We start from the raw sequence: 22,595 nt of genomic DNA, 5'->3' as shown, positions 1-22,595 counted from the left end.
CGAGAGAGCAAGCAAACTAAAAAGAAGTCTGTTTAGAAACAGGACTCCCTGGTGGCCCCAACACAACCACACGCTATCAATTCTGCATCTGAGGATGTGGTGGAGATCTTAGTGTCCACTGAGGACCTGGATCACACTGGTGCCTCATACATCATAGAAATGGCTACAAATTCTCACTCGGTGGCAGCAAGTGACCCTGAGACATAACCTGCCTCCTTGCATACTTCGTCTTTCCAGCCTCATGATAATGTCATCCTCCAGTGGAATTGTGGCGGTTTTTTCCACCTCCTGGCTGTGCTACAGCAACTCTTAAGCTCTACACCTGCTTTCTGCATTGCCCTCCAGGAAACCTGGTTCCTGGAAATGCAGACCCCTTCCCTCCACGGCTATAGAGGATATTACAAGAACCGTAATGACTATAATAGTGTCAACCCATAACCCTTTGTGGGGTGGCACTGTGCTTACCGGCCGAAGTAGACACGTCGAAACTTTACTGTCTCAACTCGACCTCTGCCTCTTAAATACAGGTGCCCCCAAACATTTCAGTGCGGCACAGGACACATATTCGGCTATTGATCTCTTGGTTTGCAGTCCTGGTCTTCTCCCATCTATCCACTGGAGGGCACATGATGACCTGTGTGGTAGTGACTTCTCCATCATCCTGTCACTGCACCAGTGTCAGGCCTACGGATGCCTGCCGAGATGGGCTTTAAACAAGGCAGACTGGGAAGCCTTCACCTCTGCTGTTACCGTTGAATCTCCTCCACATAGTAATATTGATGTAGTGGTTGAGCAGGTAACTACAATGATCATTTCTGCGACGGAAAACGCGATACCTCATTCTTTAGGGTGCCTCCGGTGAAAGATAGTCCCTTGGTGGTCGCCGGAAATTGCTGAGGCAATTAAGGAGTGTCAGCGAGCTCTACAGCGGCATAAGTGGCACCCTTCCCTGGAGCATCTCATAGCCTTTAAATGGCTCTGTGCCCGTGTTCGCCAGCTTATCAAACGATGGAAACGAGTGTTGGGAGAGATACGTCTTGACCATTGGGTGCCATGCGTCACCTTTCCAAGTCTGGACAAAGATCAAATGAGTTTTGGGTACCAGACCCCAACAGATATTCCCAGTGTTATCTCCCGATGCAAACACAATTGCCGAGCAGTTTGCTGAGTGCTATGCTCACCCCTCTGCATTGGAGAATTACACCCCAGCCTTTCACACTCTCAAACGGCGGATGGAAGGGAAAGTCCTCTCGTTCACTACACACCACAGTGAACCCTATAACGACCCATTTGCAGAGTGGGAGCTCCTCCGTGCCCATGCACATTGCCCTAACACAGCTCCTGGGCCTGATTGGATCCATAGTCAGATGATTAAACATCTCTCATCTGACTACAAGCAACATCTCCTCATGATCTTCAACCGGATCTGGTGCGATGGCATCTTTCCGTCACGCTGGCGGGATAGCACCATCATACCACTGCTCAAACCCATCAAAAACCTGCCTGATGTGGACAGCTATTGGCCCATCAGCCTCACCAACGTTCTTTGTAAGCTGCTAGAATGTATGGTGTGTTGCTGGTTGGGTTGGGTCGGGTCCTGGAGTCATGTGGCCTACTGGCTCCATTCTAGGGTGGTTTCCGCCTGGGTCGCTTTACCAATGATCATCTTGTGTCCCTTGAGTCTGCCATCTGAACAGCCTTTTTCAGACGCCATCACCTTGTTGACGTCTTTTTTGATTTACAAAACGCGTATGACATCACCTGGCGATGTCATATCCTTGCCACATTATACGAGTGGGGTCTCTTCTGGGGCCTTCTCCCGATTTTTATCGAGAATTTCCTGCTGTATTTTTAGTGGCCATGAACGGTCTAGCAGCAACTGTAGGGCTGTCCATCTCACCGTCTCTGTATGCAGATGACTTCTGCATTTCGTACTGCTCCACCAGTACTGGTATTGCTGAGCGGCACCTACAGAGAGCCATCAACAAGTTGCAGTCATGGGCTCTAGCCCCGAGCTACTAGTTTTCAGCCACAAAGTCATGTGTTTTGCACTTCTCTCGGCATTGTTCCATTCAATTGGAACCATAACTTTGCCTTACTGATGATCCCCTCACCATAGTGGAGGCATATCGATTTTTAGGACTGGTTTTCAACACCTGAATGACTTGGCTTCCTCACCTTCGTCAGGTTAAGTGGAAGTGCTGGCAGCACCTCAATGCCCTCCGCTGCCTGAGCAATACCCACTTGGGTGCAGAATGCTCTACGCTGCTGCAGTTCTACAGAGCCCATGTTCAATCCCGCCTTGGCTGTGGGAGTCTGGTTTATGGTTCGGTGGCACCCTCAGCTTTGTGTTTACTCAACCCAGTGCACCACTGTGGTGCTCGACTAGTGACTGGAGCTTTTAGAACAAGTCCAATGACCAGCGTCCTGGCGGAGGCTGGAGTCCCTACATTGCAGGTCAGGCATGCACAACTGCTCACCAGTTATGTTGCACATGTTCGTAGTTCTCCTGCCCATCCAAATTACCATTTCCTTTTCCCACCCACGGTGGTCCCTCTCTTGCATTTGTGGCCCAGGTTAGGGCTTACAATTACAGTTTGCATTCGATCCCTTCTATCTGAACTGGAGTCCTTGCCTTTACCACCTATACTCGAGGCCCATTCATGTACACCTCCATGGTGTACACTTAGGCTGCAGCTTTGCCTGGACCTTATACATGGCCCAAAAGACTCAGTTCATCCCTCAGCTCTCCACTGTCACTTCCTCTCGATTCTTGACATGTACCGAGACCATGAAGTGGTTTACACTGACGGCTCAATAGCTGATAAGTCACACCAGCTTCGCATAAGTCGATGGAGGACATATTGAACGGCATTGTTTGCCTGATGGCTGCATTGTTTTCACTGTAGAGCTGGTGGCTATATCTCGTGCTCTCGAGCACGTCCATTAATGCCCTGGGGAGTTGTTTCTTCTGTGTACTGACTCCTTCAGCAGCCTACAAGCTATCGACCAGTGCTACCTTCGTCATCCTTTGGTAGTGACGATGCAGGAGTCACTCTATGCCCTGGAACAGTCCGATAATTCAGAAGACACGTGGACACGTCAGAATCCTAGGCAACGAACTTGCTGACAGGCTGGCCAAACAGACTATACGGAAACTGCTTTGGAGATCAGCATTCCAATATCTGACTTGTATTCATTTTTATGCTGCCAGGTTTTTTGGCTTTGGGAGACGGAATGGCATAGTCTCAGTATGCACAACAAACTGCATGCCATTAAGGAGACTACGAATGTGTGGCAGTCCTCCAAGTGGGCCTCTCGCAGGGACTCTGTGGTTCTCTGCTGACTCCGCATTGGCCACGCGTGGGCGACCCACGGCTACCTCCATGCCGTGGAGACCCGCCTCAGTGTTGATGCGGCGCCCGGTTGACGGTTGCCCATATTTTGGTGTGCTGTCCCACTTTGATTGTCCTGCGACAAAATCGTCTGTTATCGGTCTCTTTGCCACTAATTTTATCTGACATTACCTCATCGGCTTATTTAGTTTTACATTTTATTCGTGAGGGTGGGTTTTATCATTTGATCTAAGTTTTAGTGCATGTCCTTTGTCCCTCTGTGTCCTCCACCCTAGTGCTTTCAGGGTGGAGGTTTTAATATGTTGCAGAATATCTGACTTCTCCTTTTTATTCTCGTGGTCAGCCAGCTATGGTAATCTGTTTTGCCATTTTAATCTGTTCTACATGTTTTTTCCATTTCTGTGGTTTTCTTCTCCCCTTTTGTCTATTTAAGTGTTTGTTGCCCTTCCGTCATTCTTGTGGTTTTTCCTTTCTCTCCGTTTTATGTTGTCAGTCTCGCTTGTTTTATTCTTACCCTTGTGGCATTGTTTTATTTGGAACAAGGGACCAATGAACTAGCAGTTTTGTCCCTTCCCCGCTCTTTTAAACCAACCAACCAACCAACCAACCAACCAACTAACCAACTTTATCAGTTTTTATGCAGTTTGTGTCCCCTGGTACTGGCTGAAAATCCTATGGTAGCAATATTTATTACATCATTATAGAGTCTAAACAATTGTAATAGGCTCGTAAAGTGAATAGTGCTCCACCTTGCCAATTTGTGCATAACTTTAGCAGCTTTCTGACATATCTAAGACATACATAAGTGAAAATTACACTTCTCACCCAAGTGTATTCCCAATACTTGTGTACCTCATTGTGTCATAGTGTAGCTGCTCAATTCTCAGAACAGGATTCCACCAGTGAGAATGTCTGCCTTTCATTAACAGGAGGGCAGTCTTATTTGGTGCAATATCTAATTTATAATTTGAGCACGACTTTTGTATCTGAGCAAGCACTTCATATGCTTTTCATTCCAGAGTAACTATTGAGTCCTCTGCCCCCACAATCAGTATTACCAGCATAGTCTGTAACTCCTAATACTTGCACATTTTTGTCCAGAGTCATTAGCAATGGCTCAGGGGTATGATGGAAGAAAATTGGTCCACATATAGATCACCATGGACACCACCTAATGATTTGCCTCACTACTTTGCTGGATGTTGTGTCCCATGCCACACTGCGCCATTCATGGTAATCTTGGACACTCTGGTACAAACATTTTCGGACCTGCGGTTATCTCAGGTGGGAAAACATTGTGTGCCACAACAAGCTGTCAAATTCACCTGAAATATCAACCATGATACCTATGACATACTTTCTGCTCAAGTGTCAGCAATGCTGAGAGCACAATTAAGTGTGCTGTCTGTAGATCTGTCTTTTCTGAAGCCGATTTGGTTCTGGCTGAGACTTTTTAGCTCCCTGTGGGACTGCAGTCTGCTGCACAGCAAGCACTACTGTACTTCGTCTGAGGTGCTAAGAAGACAGATAGGTCTGTAGCTCTAAGGAACTGTTGTATCTCTATCCATGCTCTTTTGCATTATTACAACTTGTCCAGAGTTCTAGACTATAGGATTCTCCCCTGTCTTAGAGATCTGTTTAGTAAGTGTGTGAAGAATGGAACAGTTATGTTCTTTGTGGTTTTCAGCAGTTTATCATTAATGTGATCAGGTCTGGGTGCTTTTCCATTCTTAGCTGATTGATAGCAGCTACAGCGACTTCTTTGCAAATGGTAAAATGATACCTGGGCTTTCATGTGGGGTACACATACTTTCTTGTGCCTCTCTTTGTGGATTGTTGTCATTTTCACTGTTATCTTCTGGAAGAAGTGGCTTCAGTAGGTATTTGGCATAGTCCAATGCTTACACAATGTAGATAGCACATTTGATATTTTTACTTTCTCTGTTGTATGTTGTATGTTAACCGGGGACCTAGAAACAAAGGAGAGGCTCCGTCCCCGCCGCAGCTGTAGTGGTCCACAACCCCACGACGACTACCGCAGTCCACTTCACCCCTCCACTGCCTCACACCAGACCCAGGGTTATTGTGCAGTTCGGCCCCTGGTGGACTACCCCAGGGAATGTCTCACACCAGACGAGTGTAACCCCTATGTTTGCGTGTTAGAGTAATGGTGGTGCAGCAATCACCGACATAGTGTAGCTGAGGCGGAATAAGGAGAACCAGTCCGCATTCACCGAGGCAGATGGTCAACCGTTTAAAAACCATCCACAGCCTGGCCAGGTGATCAGACCTCGACACAAGTCCTCCGGGCGAATTCGTGCCGGGGACCAGGTGCCCCTTCCCGCTCTGGAAAGTCGTACGTTAGACCGCTCGGCTAACCGGACAGGCCACTTTCTCTGTTAATATTCTGTTGGGGGTACCCAATACGCATGTTACTAGTTGCCCTTGAATGTATTGGTCCCAGTGCGTGTTTTTTCCCCAATGTGCTTGGTATTTACTTTTCACTGATCTATAGAACAATAGTCTAGCTGCAATCTCCTCGTATCCTAGAGCTATTTGATATAATATGCACAGTTATTGTACACTTTTTCCCCCTTCTTCTTCATCTTCATCTTCTTGTTCCAGATTTGCATGTTTCACACTCTATGGCATCCCACAATGTCTAGTCATTTCTGTGCTGGAATGGCCACATTTTGAGAGTTGTAAGTGACCGTATAATGTAATCTATGCTGCAGTCAGCATATTCTGGTACTTGAAGGTCATTTTCTGCATGTCATTTTTCCTCACTTGACCTATTAAAAATTATATGAAAGATGATTGTGTTCCTGTCCCATATTCCTTCACTGTAAATCAGGATCAAACAAATCTATTATTACATTGTGGTCACTTCTAGTAACATGCTGAAATATTCTCAAGAGCTGATTTTGTTAGCTGCAAACTGATTTGCCAAGGTGATTTTAATGTTGGTTGTGGTGCTGCATTGTTTTCATCTGTGGCTGGACAGCCCATCCTGTCCAGCACATCAGTTTCTCCCTTCATTCATGTAATGTGCTCATCTGTCACACGACAGTGCTGTAGTGCGGATTTTGTATTAGTGTCCATCACTATTATATGTAGCGAAGCGTAAGCATAATAAACTGCATCTCTCAGCCTATTGATGTAAAGTTTAATGCTATGGTAATATTTTGTCTAAAAGCTCATTAGTATTAATTTCCCATGTTCGGACTTAAGAGTTACTGATGTAGCATATTTGTGACAAAGTTGGAATGTTTTTGTTGTTTGATAAAATATCTGGAGGAGTACTATAGCTGCTTTTGTGCTTGGATTATCTGCAGTTGTGTTTATATTAACTGGAAACTGAGATATCTTACTGTTGTACCAAACGAAAATACACGCATTGGTACAACAGTGGGTTCTTTGGTTTGTACTCGGAGGAGACCTTGGTTCAGTGGAAGGGGACTCAAAATAAGTGAACCTATGTATTGACTTAGCTGTAGATATTCAACACTTTATCAAACTTTTGAATGTAATTTGAATGGCTTTTAATGCGCAAGTAGCTGAATGCAAGTGATAACGTAGTGGCTAGCATCACGGATTTTCAGTTTTACATCCCATGTCTGAAAACAGATTATTGCTTTTTTATTTTATTTTATTTTTCATTTATCTAATAGAAGGTTACTATGTGAATGTTTCTTATCAATTTAGGAGGTACAAGGGCATTATATTAGTTGTAAAACTACAAATTGGTTTTCACAATAAGTGTCATACATGTAGTGTATAATTTGTGTGCCAGTGTGGTTTCAGTTGCCTGAGACTGCAGTGGTGTGTGTGTGTGTGTGTGTGTGTGTGTGTGTGTGTGTGTGTGTGTGTGTGTGTGTGAGTGAGTGTGATGTCCTTAGGTTAGTTGGGTTTAAGTAGTTGTAAGTTCTAGGGGAATGATGACCTCAGATGTTAAGTCCCATAGTGCTCAGAGCCATTTCCCTCTGGGAGAGGAAAAGAATTGTTAACATTGCTGAAGATTTTATATGCTGGCAATAATTTCAAGATAAAACATGCATAATCGATCGAGTTTCCAAAAACTGGTGCTTGCGATTGATTATGGATCAAGATACACCACAAGAATTTCACCAAAGCAATTTCAGATAATTTTTCCACTCATTTATTGTTTTTCTTCTCTTTTTAATTTATTCAGTAGACATAAGATTAGTAGACAAATAAAGATATTATTATTTTAATTAATACATTTTATAACATCTATGTAGTAATCTTCTACGGGCACGGGTAGATGAATGGAGTAAGTCACATTTCGAACAAGGGCCCCAGAATTGTGAAGCTGTGACACTAGCTATTGTGCCACCATTTTTGTTAGACTGTTTACTCCCTAAAAGGCACATACTTTACCTAGAAAACTTTGACTTTAATTTTCTCACAAACAGCAGAGTCTCTACAGATAATCCGAGACATGTGTTTGTTTATCTTGACCCCTCTACTACTGTGTGTTGTTTCTGAGAAATCAGGTTATGGCACTTGCTGTGTTCTCCTCGTTAGTACAATTTACTTCCCCAGGAATGTCATGAGTGTTTACAAATTTCTCTGGATGATAATATATCAATTGATACAGACAAAATAAAAGTCTCTTATACAGAGTAGATTTAGCAAAAACTTTCATTTTGACTTCTGCCTAATACATTGATCACAAAGATGGCCTACTAGAAGACAATGCTGTTGTTTTAGTCAATGATCACGGCCTGAGGCTGAGCAGTCCCATGCTCGGTCGTAGGTAGAAGACCCACTGCAGCAACACAGAAAAACATTTGTCGACATGGCTAGGCTGGTGGGATCTTTTCTTGCAATTGCATTGTGAGGTACCAACTTTGCTTTGGCACCTCACTCTTTGGAAGACACCATGCGACACCGTGCTTCAGATATGGCAGTTGAATATATAGTGTATTTCCCAATCTTCTTCTAATTTATTTGTTATATTCACATTTGTCAAGGATATCACTTTTCATTGATTTCTGGGAGAAATTGAAGTGGGTTCGGCTGGGAGCTTTGAAAAAGTCTTTGTAACTTTGTTTTAGGTCATGAACTTCTTTTCTCCTGGTGAACCCTTGCTTCATGAAATCTCAGAGTTCTTGTGTGTTTGTTGGTAGGGTTTTCACTTTCAACTGAATTTGGCCAATTGCTTCAGGTGTTGGAAAGACCACTAAGCTACCTTTTGGGTGTGCCATGCAAGTAATGTAGTGCAGGGATATACTTGGAAGTGTGCTGAGGTCCTCTAGTCTGTTTAGATGCAGATTATTTTCAAGATTTTTATGCATGTCTTCTAGCTTGTATTGCAATGTCTGAAGCTGGTGTGATGCCCTTTGAGAGCAATTTCAGATTCGTGACAGATTGCAGATTAGCGGGCATAACAGCTTTCAGTGAGTGCACTATATTAGTGGTGATCACAATAGATAAGGCTTGTGGGAGGATATGAGTCTCTGTAGGGAGAGCACCATCTATTTCTGTATGCCTTCCATCTTTTTAATTTGTGTTGGTACTGATTTACTCATGTTATATTTTGTTTTCACAGAGTAGAGTTATCGCTTAAAAAGCCTATGATTTACAACTTCACCTATCAGATCATTAGAATTCTGCCTAACTAGTCTATTTCGGCAGTGTCTGTTATGTATATCGCACAAGCATCATCTGCCTTGGGGTAGCGTATGTTTTGTTCGTAATGACAATATTATGAAAAGGATCCTTTTAAAGAATATTGTTGATATTCCAACCAGGACTTTCCATTGTTTGATTTTGTTCATAATGGTTGTAGGTGAATAATAAAAGGGCATCATAATTGGGCACACTTTAAAAGTGTACCATAACACATTCTGCTGATCATTAACATAATATTTTTTCCCTTGGTCATCCATGCCTTCATTATTCCTCATCCTGGTATGATCCTGTTGGCTTTCCTGCCACACTTAAGATGGTTTCTTCTTTTTGTGCCCATGATTACCCGTTCTTTCATTGTGTGTTGTTTCCAGAATCAGGCACTGAACTGCAAGAGGGTTACTGGGCATAGTCGATTTTTGCGATTTCTCTTTGCAACAGCACATTCATTTCCAGGGCTTGAACATACATAACATTTGTTGTTGTAGTGTTGGGGCAGTCTCTTAGTGGTTGGCTTCACCATAGTGTTCACAAACTTGCTTCTCTGCTTTGAAAAAGGTTAGACATTTTCACATGCCTAAGTGAGCCCTTGACTGGCAGTGCTCTGTAGCCAATGTACAACCTATTCATTGATAGTAAGAGCTTCCCTAAGTCTTGGCTGAAATCCACCACCTGATGCACAAACATGTTTGCCCTGGGTACTGTCTTGAATTTTAACTTAATTTCACTGTCAGAGTCCTGTCTTTGCATGTGTTCCTCCATATTTTGCCAATATATTGAGTCCAAAAGGTGTTTCTTCACATGTGATAGTGGATACATTGTGTATGACCATAAGTGGGTGCCTCCTTTTTGGAGGTTTACAGGTTAGTGCCTCTAAATTTTTGGTTTTATCAGTTGTTTTCACACAGCCTTCACTAAAATCTGCTTTTGCTATTACCACATTGTTTGTGATGTGAATGATTTTAATTTTCATGTGGTCTGCTCAGGGATTTATCATGTTTGTAAAGTGTATCGTGGTTACACTGGCACCTTGCTCATCTTTTGAGTTAATAAAAGTGTGCTTGAGAGTTAACATAAATGGTAGCCAAAGAAACATGTACAGGAGATGCTGTCGCTCAGTGGATTGTCATTTTACATACTGTGAGAAGAAGAGTAGCCAAAAATGGTGAACAATAAACTACAGCTATTTGGCAGTAGCATACCTCCTTTCAGCCATCAAGTCCTCACTCATATCGTAATAGGGCACAGTATAGTCGTCCATAGATTCTCACTCCAGCAAAGAGTAAACAGTGTGGTGCAGGAGTGATAAACAAGGAATAGATCAGGGGAAGGCTGCATTCGAAGGGAAGGGAGGGAGACACAACAATGAAAAAGGGTTGAAATATGGAAACAGTCCTTACCCAGGTGCACCCAGTGATAGTGATGTATTGGGTGTGTTTGCTTGTTGATATAGTTCAGGAAGGGTGTGGCATTCGGCTCCGAGAGAGGAAGAGACCACTGAGCAGACAGTGTGGAGGAAAATTCATTAATTTGTCGGCCTATAAATCTGACTAAAGTGAGAGGGCTGAAGGAGACACATGAGGAGTAAGAAGCTTACAGAAAAAGAGGAGTAGTAGGCAAAACAGGAACACTAGTACAGATGGAGGTAGAACGGAGACTCCCAGAGAGTGTCACTGAGGAAATTGGGGATCCGAAAGATATGTTGGCAGGAGAGGTCCCATCCATGCAATGTATAAAACCTGGTGTTGCAAGGAGGGGAGGGGGGATGAAGAGGGATGCCCTGCCACTGGGTGAGTCTGGTGGTAACTATTCTCTCGGCTGCAGTTTGGTTGTAGATTTCCATACGGGTGGACTATTGGTTAGGAATATGCTGAGACAAAAGGCGGTGGAGTAGAGGCATTGGAATAAATATACGACATGACTGCTGCCGCAGGTTGCCTTTGCTATCATTGACCATATAGTTTTACTCCTAATGCTAAGTTTAGTTTATTATTTGTTGTTTAAGGTAAAATTAGTGAAACGTTAGTACCAATGGAAGGCAGTAAGCAACATAGTCTGCCTTATGAGCAAAGAACACGAAACACTTACGGGGTAAGGCAGCTAAGACAGGCCACCCGAAATATGCCCGGAATGACTAATTAAATAAGGTGTGGTTTTTTCCAAGTTATAGCAGGCGATATGGTGAATGTCTTGACATTCACAAGTAATTTTTGTCATATATGGTCACCGGATTAAGACACTGATCTTATTTTATTGAACTAATGGAACTATATATTTTTTCCTGTGGCATTTGAAAGAAGCATCTAAGAGAACTTAAACAACATAACATGCATGGGGCTTGGTCAAATAGTGTCAAGATAACGGCACCACAAACCACTGTCCTTCCGTCAGGAGAAGACGTTCCACAAACTGCCTTATTATACCAAATGTAAGCAAACACTTAGCTTAGGTATGGTTTGTTTATCTATTATCACAGCTGTGATCTCAAGAGTTCAACATGTTAACCTTGAGCATTACTGCACACTGTAAAGTTATTCTGGAGAAAAAACATTGCAAGTTGAATTTCACCTGGAATTAATGGCAGCACAGTTGACCTGTGGAGTCGTCGGTGTTTCCTAACATACCTATTATTTTCACCACAGATAGAAGGATAGAAATGTTAAGTTTGGTGAGTGCACAGACCATTTAGCATTCCCTGAATAGCAGTGCCAGTGGTCTCCAAATGTTCTCTTAAGAAGGTCTGTCATTTACATGTGTGGAATGAGAGGGAAATCTGTTGTGTTGGTACCACACTGATTTCCTCATGTCCATTAGGATGTCTTCCAATAACTGCAGCAGCAGTGTATCTTAGGGCCATGAGGTACTTAATGTATTTAGATTCCCATCAGTAAAATTGGGACCATTGATGCTGTCTTGAAAAACATGCACCAAACATAGGTAGATCAAGAGCATTGTTTTTATCTGCTGCTTGAAATCAGCATGGATTTTCAGCTCACGATTAGTGCATATTGTGAATATTGAGTTGCATATATTTTGTGAAAGATGCTTCTTCCTCAAACAACATTAACATTGATATGTTGCATCACTTTACACTTTTTGTACGAGGGCTGTTCAACAAAGAATGATCATAATTTTATTATGGTCATAATTTCTTGCGATAAACTTTAATCTTGTGATATTCTGTTAGCTTAGTGTGTAACAAACACACTGTAGTAGTTTCATTGTTGGGACTCTTGGTTTCTGCCTGTGACAGGCAGGCTAGGTCATATATGTTCAGTATCGCCTACCGCTGCAATGGAGGTAACGCGCAAGGAACAATATGCGTCTTTGAAATTCTGCTTGAGTCTCAACAGATATTCATCTGAGACTATGCAATGTTACAGAAGGCCTATGGAGAGTTTGTTCTTCCCTACAGCACAGCTCAAAGGTGGTTTAGAATGTTTAAAGATTGGAGACTATCAATTTCAAAGGAAGGTGGACCCAGTGCTCCAGTTACTGCTCTTGTGGAAGAAAACATGAACGCTGCTGTTGTCATTGTTGTAGAGGATTGACGAATTACGTTAAGATCACTTTCTGAAATACTGAACATTTCATTGGTTGCCACCTACACACTGGTGACAGAAAAATTACACATGACACATGTTTGTGCATGATGGGTTCCAAGACTTCTGATTCCCGAACAAAAGGACATTTGCTTGCAGGTCTGCATGCGGTTAAAATTGATGTTAGAGGAACATTGGTAGTTTCTTTCAAATGTAATCACGCTGATGAAACTTGGCTACATCATTTTGATTCTGAGAGCAAACAGCAAAATGCAGTGTGGAAATTTCCTTCATCACCAACCCCCCAAAAAGCAAAAGTGGTTGCTTCTGCTGGGAAAGTTATGGTCATCTCATTCTTTGATATTGATGGAATAGTTTATCAACATGTTGTACCTGCACACACATCAGTAACTGGACAATACTACAGGCATGTCCTGAAAACGTTGCAAGGCCATATCAGGTACAAAAGACCAAATTTCCGTGAAGCAGGCTGGAAGCTGCACCACGATAATGTGCGGCCGCATATTGCCAATGTTGTCGCTATCTTGCAAAAATCAATTAAGTGCATCCCTCAACTTCATTACAGACAAGTGCATCGCATTCATGGGAGACTACTTTGAGGAGGACCATCAAAATTATGAGGATGAGTTAATAGTATGTTGTCAAAAAAAAAAAAAAAATATCGCTCTTTATTGAACAGCCCTCGTAGATAATGTTTAGTGAGCTGTAACCAATTTTGAAAGTTTTCGCCATGAGGCTATAGATGCAGTGAAATACAAAGAGGATGCAATTTGACACAATGTAGTGTACACAGAAAACTCGTTTAGTTGGTCCTTCTCATTCTTCTGAGATGCCCCTTAATGACATTTGTATTGTGTTACTTCTGCTGAAACATTAGTTTCATTTCTTTCATCAGCTGCTCGTATTTCCTTGATGTATTTTATTCTCTACACTTCCAGTTTGTAGGACCCCCCCTTTTTTTAAAAAAAAAAATCATGTTTACGAAGACAGATTGTGAGAGCTTGGCATGATCTGGATACTCTTCAGCCTACAACAACATTACTGCTCTAATGGATTTGGTGATATTTACCATAAACGATATTGACTTTTTGACTGTCACGTACATTGCGGATGTCTCAATAGATTTATGAGTGAGTTATCTGGTTACTACGATAGCAGAACTCAGATTGATTGGCTTCAGGCACACTGGTAAACACAAGAACCATACCCGAATTGTGTGTTTGCTATTTGGTATAACAGAAAGTCCAGGTTAGAATGTCAACAATATCACGAAAAGAATCGACTGCTACTCACCGTAAAGGTACATGTCGACTTGCATACATGCACAATGAAAAGACTGTTAGACTCTGAGCTTTCAGCCATAGCCTTTTTCCACAGAAGCAAGCAAAACTCGTATAGCCAGATGGAGAAAGCAGTCATATATGAGTGAGGTGTGTTTGCTTGTATGAATATGTATATATGTGTTTTCGTTTCTGCAGGAGGCTTTGGCTCAGTGTGGAACTGTCTTTTCCTTGTGCCTGTCTGCAACGTATTGTCATATTTACGGTGAGTAACAATCTATCATGGCGTGCACATGAGGGTTTTTTAGGCTAGGCAGTAGTGCGAGGTGTCCTGATGAACACTCATCAGTCGACGTGCAGGCGGGGAAGTGAGGACGCGCTCAGTGTAAAGACACTTCAGCTATCAAGATATTAGCAGTAAAGTTCCTGAATTTACTGCCCTCCAGGAAGCGTGTGGCACGCAAATTATTCTCGGGACTGAGACCTGGCTGAACCCTGAGATAGGAAGTACTGAAATATTTAGTGAGGGTTGGAACGCGTATCGGAAAGACAGATTAGATACCGTAGGAGATGGTGCCTTCATTGCAATTGACAAAAATATTGTGTCTACTGAGGTCAAAGTAAAGTGTGATTGTGAAGTTATCTGGACATGTTTAACAGGGCTAGGAGAAATAAAGTTAATTGTTGGGTGTTATGACCGGCCACCAGGTTCCACTGTGACAGTTCTAGAATCATTCAAAGGGAGTCTACACTCTGTATCGCAGAAGTATCCGGATCACGCTATATTAGTCGGAGGCGACTTCAACCTACCTAGTATAGACTGGGATGTCTATGGATTCATTACAGGTGGTACAGACAAGCCATCATGTGAATTACTTTTGAACACATTATCCAAAAACTGTCTTGAGCAGCTAAATCGACAGCCAACGCGTAATGGAAATTTTTTAGATCTGTTAGCCATGAACAGACCAGACCTCATTGACTGTGTCAGTGTTGAGACAGGAATTAGTGGTCATGATGTTGTCATTACGACTATGGTTACGAAAGTAAAAAAGTCGGTCAAGAAGGCTAGGAGAGTATCCTTACTAGAAAGAACAGATAAGCAGTTGTTAGCATCCCACTTAGTAAATGAATCGACTTCATTTACTTCCGGTATGATGGACGTGGAAGACTTATGGGCAAATTTTAAACACATTGTAAATCACACATTGGACAAGTATGTGCCGAAAAAGTGGGTTACGGATGGAAAAGACCCACCGTGGTTTAACAGAGCAATTTGGAGAATGCTCAGGAAGCAGAGACAGTTGCACTCGCGGTACATGAGAGATCGGGAGAATGAGGACAGGCAGAAGTTAGTAGAGATTCGTGCTGCTGTATAAAGAGCGATGCGCGAAGCATACAACCACTACCACCGTCATACCTTAGCAAAAGATCTTGCTGAAAACCCAAGAAAATTCTGGTCTTATGTAAAATCGGTAAGCGGGTCGAAGGCTTCTTTCCAGTCGCTCACTGATCAGTCTGGCCTGGCAACGGAAGACAGCAAAATGAAAGCTGAAATTTTAAATTTTGCATTTGAGAAATCTTTCACGCAGGAGGATCGTACAAATATACCGCTGTTTGAGTCTCGTACAGATTCCTGTATGGAGGACGTAGTGATAGACATCCCTGGGGTTGTGAAGCAGCTGAATGGGTTGAAAATAAATAAATCACCAGGTCCTGATGGAATTCCAATTCAGTTTTACAGAGAATACTCTACTGCCTTGGCTCCTTACTTAGCTTGCATTTATCATGGATCTCTTGCCTAATGTAAAGTCCTGAGCGACTGGAAAAAAGCGTAGGTGACACCTGTGTATAAGAAGGGTAGAAGGACGGAGCCTCAAAATTACAGACCAATATCCTTAACATCGGTTTGTTGCAGGATTCTCGAACATATTCTCAGTTCGAATATAATGAATTTCCTTGAGACAGAGAAGTTGTTGTCCGTGCACCAGCACGGCTTTAGAAAGCATCACTCCTGTGAAACGCAACTCGCCCTTTTTTCACAAGATATCTTGCAAACCATGGATGAAGGGTATCAGACGGCTGCCGTATTCCTTGACTTCCGGAAAGCGTTTGACTCGGTGCCCCACTGCAGACTCCTAACTAAGGTACGAGCATATGGTTACTATTAAAAACAGTCTTGATCACGATTTATTTAACAAATCGTGATCAAGACTGTTTTTAATAGTAATTATTTACAAGACATTGATCACTGCTGTTCCCATAATGCATTCAAAAGTAATACGAGCATATGGGTTTGGTTCCCAAATATGTGAGTGGCTCGAAGACTTGTTAAGTAATAGAACCCAGTATGTCGTCCTCGATGGTGAGTGTTCATTGGAGGTGAAGGTATCATCTGGAGTGCCCCAAAAAAGTGTGGTAGGTCCGCTGTTGTTTTCTGAATGTGTGGCTGTTTGCTGATGATGCTGTGGTGTATGGGAAGGTATTGTCGTTGAGTGACTGTGGGAGGATACAAGATGACTTGGACAGGGTTTGTGATTGGTGTAAAGAATGGCAGCTAACTCTAAATATAGATAAATGTAAATTAATGCAGAGGAATAGGAAAAAGAATCCCATAATGTTTGAATACTCCATTAGCAGTGTAGCGCTTGACACAGTCGCGTCTATTAAATATTTGGGCATAACATTGCAGAGCGATATGAAGTGGGACAAGCATGTAATGGCAGTTGTAGGGAAGGCGGATAGTCATCTTCGGTTCATTGGTAGAATTTTGGGAAGATGTGGGTCATCTGTAAAGGAGACCGCTTATAAAACACTAATATGACCTATTCTTGAGTACTGCTTGAGTGTTTGGGATCCCTATCAGGTCGGATTGAGGGAGGACATAGAAGCAATTCAGAGGTGGGCTGCAAGATTTATTACTGGTAGGTTTGATCATCACGCGAGTGTTATGGAAATGCTTCAGGAACTCGGGTGGGAGGCTCTAGAGGAAAGGAGGCGTTCTTTTTGTGAATCGCTACTGAGGAAATTTAGAGAACCAGCATTTGAGGCTGGCTGCAGTACAGTTTTACTGCCGCCAACTTATATTTCGTGGAAAGACCACAAAGATAAGAGAGATTAGGGCACGTACAGAGGCATATAGGCAGTCATTTTTCCCTCGTTCTGTTTGGGAGTGGAATAGGGAGAGAAGATGCTAGTTGTGGTACGAGGTACTCTCCGCCACGCACCGTATGGTGGATTGCGGAGTATGTATGTAGATGTAGATCCTTGTGGAGCCCCTTCTCCTGACAGGCGGGACTGTGGTTTCCGGCACTACACTTCCAGTTTGTAGAACTTTTTTTTTTTTTTTTTTTTAAATAATGTTTAAAAAGACAGATTGTGACTGCTTGGCATGATCTGGATACTCTTCAGCCTACGACGACATTACTGCTCTAGTTGATTTGGTGACATTTACCATAAACGATATTGACTTTTTGACTGTCACGTACATTGTAGATGTCTGAATAGCTTTATGAGTGAGTTATCTGATTACTACGACAGCAGAACACAGATTGATTGGTTTCAGGCACATTGGTCAACACAAGAACCATACCTGAATTGTGTGTTTGCTATTTGGTATAGCAGAAAGTCCAGGTTAGAATGTCAACAATACCACGAAAAGAATAGACTGCTACTCACCGTAAAGATACAGGTCGAGTTGCATACATGCACAGTAAAAACACCGTTAGGCTCTGAGCTTTCAGCCATAGCCTTTTTCCACAGAAGCAACCAAAACTCGTATAGCCAGATGGAGAAAGCAGTCGTATATGAGTGAAGTGTGTTTGCTTGTATGAATATGTATGTGTGTGTTTTTGTTTTTGCAGGAGGCCTTGGGCCGAAAGCTCAGTGTGGAAATGTCTTTCCTTTGTGCCTGTCTGCAACGTATTGTGTCATGTTTACGGTGAGTAACAATCTATCCTTGTGGAGCCCCTTGTCCTGACAGGCGGGACTGTGGTTTCTGGCACTGTTATTTTGATACTGTTTGGTCAAGTCCCATACATATTAAATCGCCGACATTCTCTTAAGAGTTTCTTTGAAATGCCAGAGAAAAATGTATATAGCACCATTAGAGAGGGGGAAAAAATCCTTATTGCCGTAATTCGGCAACTATGAATGATAAAAATTATCGCGGACATCAGGAAATTTCCCGTATTGTCCATTCTAACTTGGTGAAACCCTACATTTATTCATTGTGGATACATTTAGGGTTGTCTATCGTGGCAACCTCATGCTTTATTATTCATAATTGATACGGAATGTTCGGTTTGGTATTAACTGCAAGATTTATTGTAATCATACAACTGATAGACTGTAAAATAATGCAAGAATCCATCTTTATTATAACTTTAGCAGCAGTGTGGATATAAAAATGGTGCTGGTGGTGCTTTTACTGTAAATTACAATATTCTGTATTTGTGGCATTATAACATTCTATAGTTTCTAAAAAGCAGATCTTTAATTCAATCAAATAAAAAATAACAGTAACAACAAGTATAAAAACTGTTGGTGATTTATTTTAACATAGCAAATATTCATCCCACATTGATCATATCTTTGTACTAGTGAACCTGGAAACGCTCTGTAATTGGAAAATGTGTTTGGGAATTAGATGTACATCTTAAACTTCTTGCTCCCCCCCCCCCCCCCTCCCCTTGTCTATCTCCTCTTCCATCCATCTGTCCTCCCACCCCTTCATCTGTCCTCCCCCCCCCCCCCCCTCTCTCTCTCTCTCTCTCTCTCTCTCTCTCTCTCTCTCTCTCTCTCTCTGTGTGTGTGTGTGTGTGTGTGTGTGTGTGTGTGTGTGTGTGTGTGTGTGTACACACACGCACGCCACATCCACACCTGCCCCTCCATCCTCCTACCCCTCTCTATGACTGTGAGCCTTGTTTGTTATTGCAAATGAAACTTTTATTGGGAAATACAGTTGCTTAAAATGAATGGGTAAATTTGTTGGGATCGTCAGTTGTACAGGGTTTGAGAGAGAGACTTCTCCAGCTGCTGGATCTGTGATGATAGAAGCTTCATTGCTGCATTGCTGGTGTTTCGCATAGTTTTAATCTGTGAATGGGTAGGATTAGCAAGTTTTGGAGTTCTGGGAGATTTACATTCCATGGTAGTATTCTAATCATTAGCTGATAAGCCATAGATACACCTTCCCTGTTTTCTGTAAAACCGATAACAAGAAAGAAAACAAATCAGTATATTGTCATATATATAATTTTTGTTTGATATATTTAAGGAGAAAGATTGTATATATGTGAGAAACAATTTGTCTAAATGTTTACATGCCCTGCTGTTGTAGTTGAAACTGACTTCAAGAAAGAGAATGAAATGGCACATATTCACAGCAGTTTCTTTCCCGGAGTCAGTTTAACAGAAAACATATAAATTGTTGTTTGAAAAAAAAAAAATATATAGTCTGTCAGTCTGAATATTCAATTTTGAAGAAAAAATGTTACAAAATTTTTGAGAATTTTGAGAACAATGTTTCCCCTTTATATATTATATACATATTAATGTATTAGATGTGTATTTATATGTTGCGTATATTATAAAATAAACTACGTGTGAGATTTTCATATTATCTCTCTCACTAGGCCCAAACTCTTAGACCTACAGAAAAAGTAAACAGTACCTTTTTGCAGGAAACTAAGGTAATTAAATTTTGTACTGGGATACTTTTTTTTTAGAGGCCATAGTTTTTGAATTATTCGAAAAAACTGTACAAGAGTGACCTTCAGTCACAGCCTCATTCCACACTTAACCCCCAACGGCCAGGATTTGTAGTGTGTTGTTCATGGCACTCTCTCCTAACATTGTACAAAAATTTGCAACTGTACAAATTATTTCCCACGTTTGATCTTCTTTGGTCTTCATTAACTGACCTTGCTATAACACCAGCGTAGTTCAACAGTTACAGATTGTAAAATTGATCTTAGTGTAAATTTTACCTAACAATTTTGTGTATTTTTAACACCATAAAATAAACAATTACATCATTGTATTTTTTAGTTCTTCTGACTCTGAAACTGCTGTGCGTGTAAGAGCTAAGTTTAGATGGAATTGTCTGCGTAATTAGTGTAGCATAATATTTAAAGAAGTTGATTTTCTCTCATTACGTTTTGGGGCACGTTTAAATTATAATGTTAATTAAATAGCCAACTATGAAGGTGGCATAATAGCCCAGTCAATAGAGACCAAGAAAGGTTGAATATCAGGACTAGTTTGTGTAACTGGACATTTTTGTACAGTGGAAGGAGAGAGAGCCATGAACAACATTCTAGAAATCCTGACCAATGGAGGCTGACTGTGGGAATGGGGCTGCGTTTGAAGGTCACTTTTGTACTTTTTTCTTTAATAACTTGAACACTATGGCCTGTAGTGAAAAAGTATCCCAATACAAAGTTTAACTACATTAAATTTCCTACAAAAAGGTCCTGTTCACATTTTCCATAGGACTACTAGTTTGCACGTAGCGAGTGAGAGAATCGTATGCTTCACAGTAAAAAGAGGTTGGCCAGATGGTTCCACTACTCAGATTAAAATAACTTATTGGGTTGACTGTTCAGTGTTTGACCAGCCATCAGCCAGTCACAATTCTTTCTTGAGCATCACATAGTGGATGTGTTCACTGCTTTGTAGGTTGTCCCCCAATCACTGCTATCATTCAATCACAAAGTGACTTCATTTGAGCTGTAATAGTCTTATTGTAAGCATGTTGTGCTCCTATCAGTGTGACAACTCCATCTGGAGGGTTCACTTTTTCTGACATGGTCCAGTCTGCAATACAAATGCTACTGATGGTGCCAGTATGGATTTAAAAAAAAAAGGGGCAGTCCTGTGTCCTTTATCTCGCCCCATCGAAACGTCATATGTGTAGAGAGAGAATGTGCAATAAGGTAAAGTTATGTGGAGCCCATTAAAAGGTATAGAAATCAGTGATAACTTTCAGATCATCATTCTGTCTACAAAGAGATGGACTAAAATGACCAATTTACTGTCTTTCTCATCTGCATTTACACCACTGCACCTTGTGCCTAGTCGCCAATATCCCTGTACTTGCCCCATGTGCAAATAGAGGCATACATGTATGTGCATGCATCTCTCTCAGCATGTGCATATAAGTGATGCCATTCACACATAGTATGTGCATGCATCTCTCTCAGCATGCGCATATAAGTGATGCCATTCACACCTAGAGAGAAGTGCACACACACTACTCCAGTGATCAAACTACAGCTGCAGGTTAAATTTGCATGTATGGCTGGACAATGGGCAGTTGTTTTGTATACCAGAAACAGCCAGGTGTGCTGGCAATGAGCCCCAGTGAGGCTGCAGCATAAATATGGGCTTTGGCCACCTACTATTACTTACAAGGCTTACTGGAGGGACAAAACCCTTTGTATATTCTTAACATGTAACGAATACCTCAAGATAATATAACTATGCATATTTTATTTATCTTGCAAAATGTGCTATTGTAATGGTTAATTATAAATACAAGAAAAAATTATATTTAGAAAAAAGTAACAATCATGATATCAATATGCTTGTTGAGTCCTTCAGTTTATATTATGAATACAAAGTTTTGCTTGACATGGGGATTTTGTAAACAGAAGCATTGGCAAGAGTATCAAATGTCTGGGTATTTTGTTGTTGCTCCGATGAATTCAGTTTGCTGGCTAAGCCAGAGGTGTTAGGTGCTAAAATTTGTTTGTGAATCAGAGAGAGGAGAAGTTTCTGCTATAGATAAAAGAAGCACAGGACATTAAATGTTGTGTTTTCACTCCCATTTGCAAATCAAAACTTACTTTATTGATGCGCATTTCTGCTTGAGACTTTGAGTTAAAATTTTTTTTCAGGAATATATTCTTCAAAGTAAGGGATCATCTTTCATGAAACTTTGATTCCCTGAGCACAGTAGGGTAAGGGCCACATCATTTGCAGAGTTGCAAGTCACCAGTTACTCTGAGCTATCATTTTAGACAGCCCTGATAAACTGTAACAATGTGTTTCATCATATATTTTTCAAGAGTAAACCTGGAACTATTGTTATCAAATATATGGGGTTCCATTTCCTTACTTGTCTTCCTCTTCTGTGTCAGACCATTGATAGTGGAGGAAAATGCTAAATACAGAGACATTAAATCAGTGATGATAAGGTTAGGTCTGATGTTTCAAGTTCTTGATATCAAGGACAGTTACCCCAGTTTGAAGTTCCAGTGAAAGATATCTGCTGCATAGAAATCTAACATCATCCCAGTGCATCTTATGCATACAGAAAGTTGAACAGATGTGAACCCACCTTTAAGATTCAGGTCAACTCTGCTATAACTATAGTACATTTTAAATGATGAAAATATCAAATGCTATAGTCACTTGCAGGCCCAGAATATGTTAATGATTGCTGAGATCCTTCTCAGTTAGTCTCATATTCCAAAAAGTTGCAACAAATGAATATAGCAACAAACAAATTCTGTGAGAGATGGGATCTGAATCTAACAATACTTTTCTGAAATTCATTTTAACCTGTCAAGAGTTAGGCAAACATCCCAATATTTCTTGCAATTGTTCTCATCATGACAAAATATTTACCAGCTCTATAATTGTTGGAGTTGAATAGCTCAAATTTTCTTTTATCCTTTTAGAATAAGTGTCCTTTTTGCAATGTGTAACTTGCTGAAGTTGTACGTAAAATTATA

The 22,595-nt window shown here is 41.4% G+C and overlaps 1 protein-coding gene across 5 annotated transcripts in view; it reads left to right on the top strand.

Annotated features, from left to right (window-relative positions):
• Positions 1-22,595, top strand: part of LOC124612745 (cytoplasmic protein NCK1) — a 79,122-nt gene that overhangs the window by 43,644 nt on the left and 12,883 nt on the right. The gene's annotated exons all lie outside the window — the stretch shown is intronic.

This window comes from Schistocerca americana, chromosome 4 (assembly GCF_021461395.2).
Source record: "Schistocerca americana isolate TAMUIC-IGC-003095 chromosome 4, iqSchAmer2.1, whole genome shotgun sequence".
NCBI lineage: Eukaryota > Metazoa > Arthropoda > Insecta > Orthoptera > Acrididae > Schistocerca > Schistocerca americana.
Note: the sequence above shows the minus strand (reverse complement) of the source record. Positions and strands in the feature narration are given on the sequence as shown.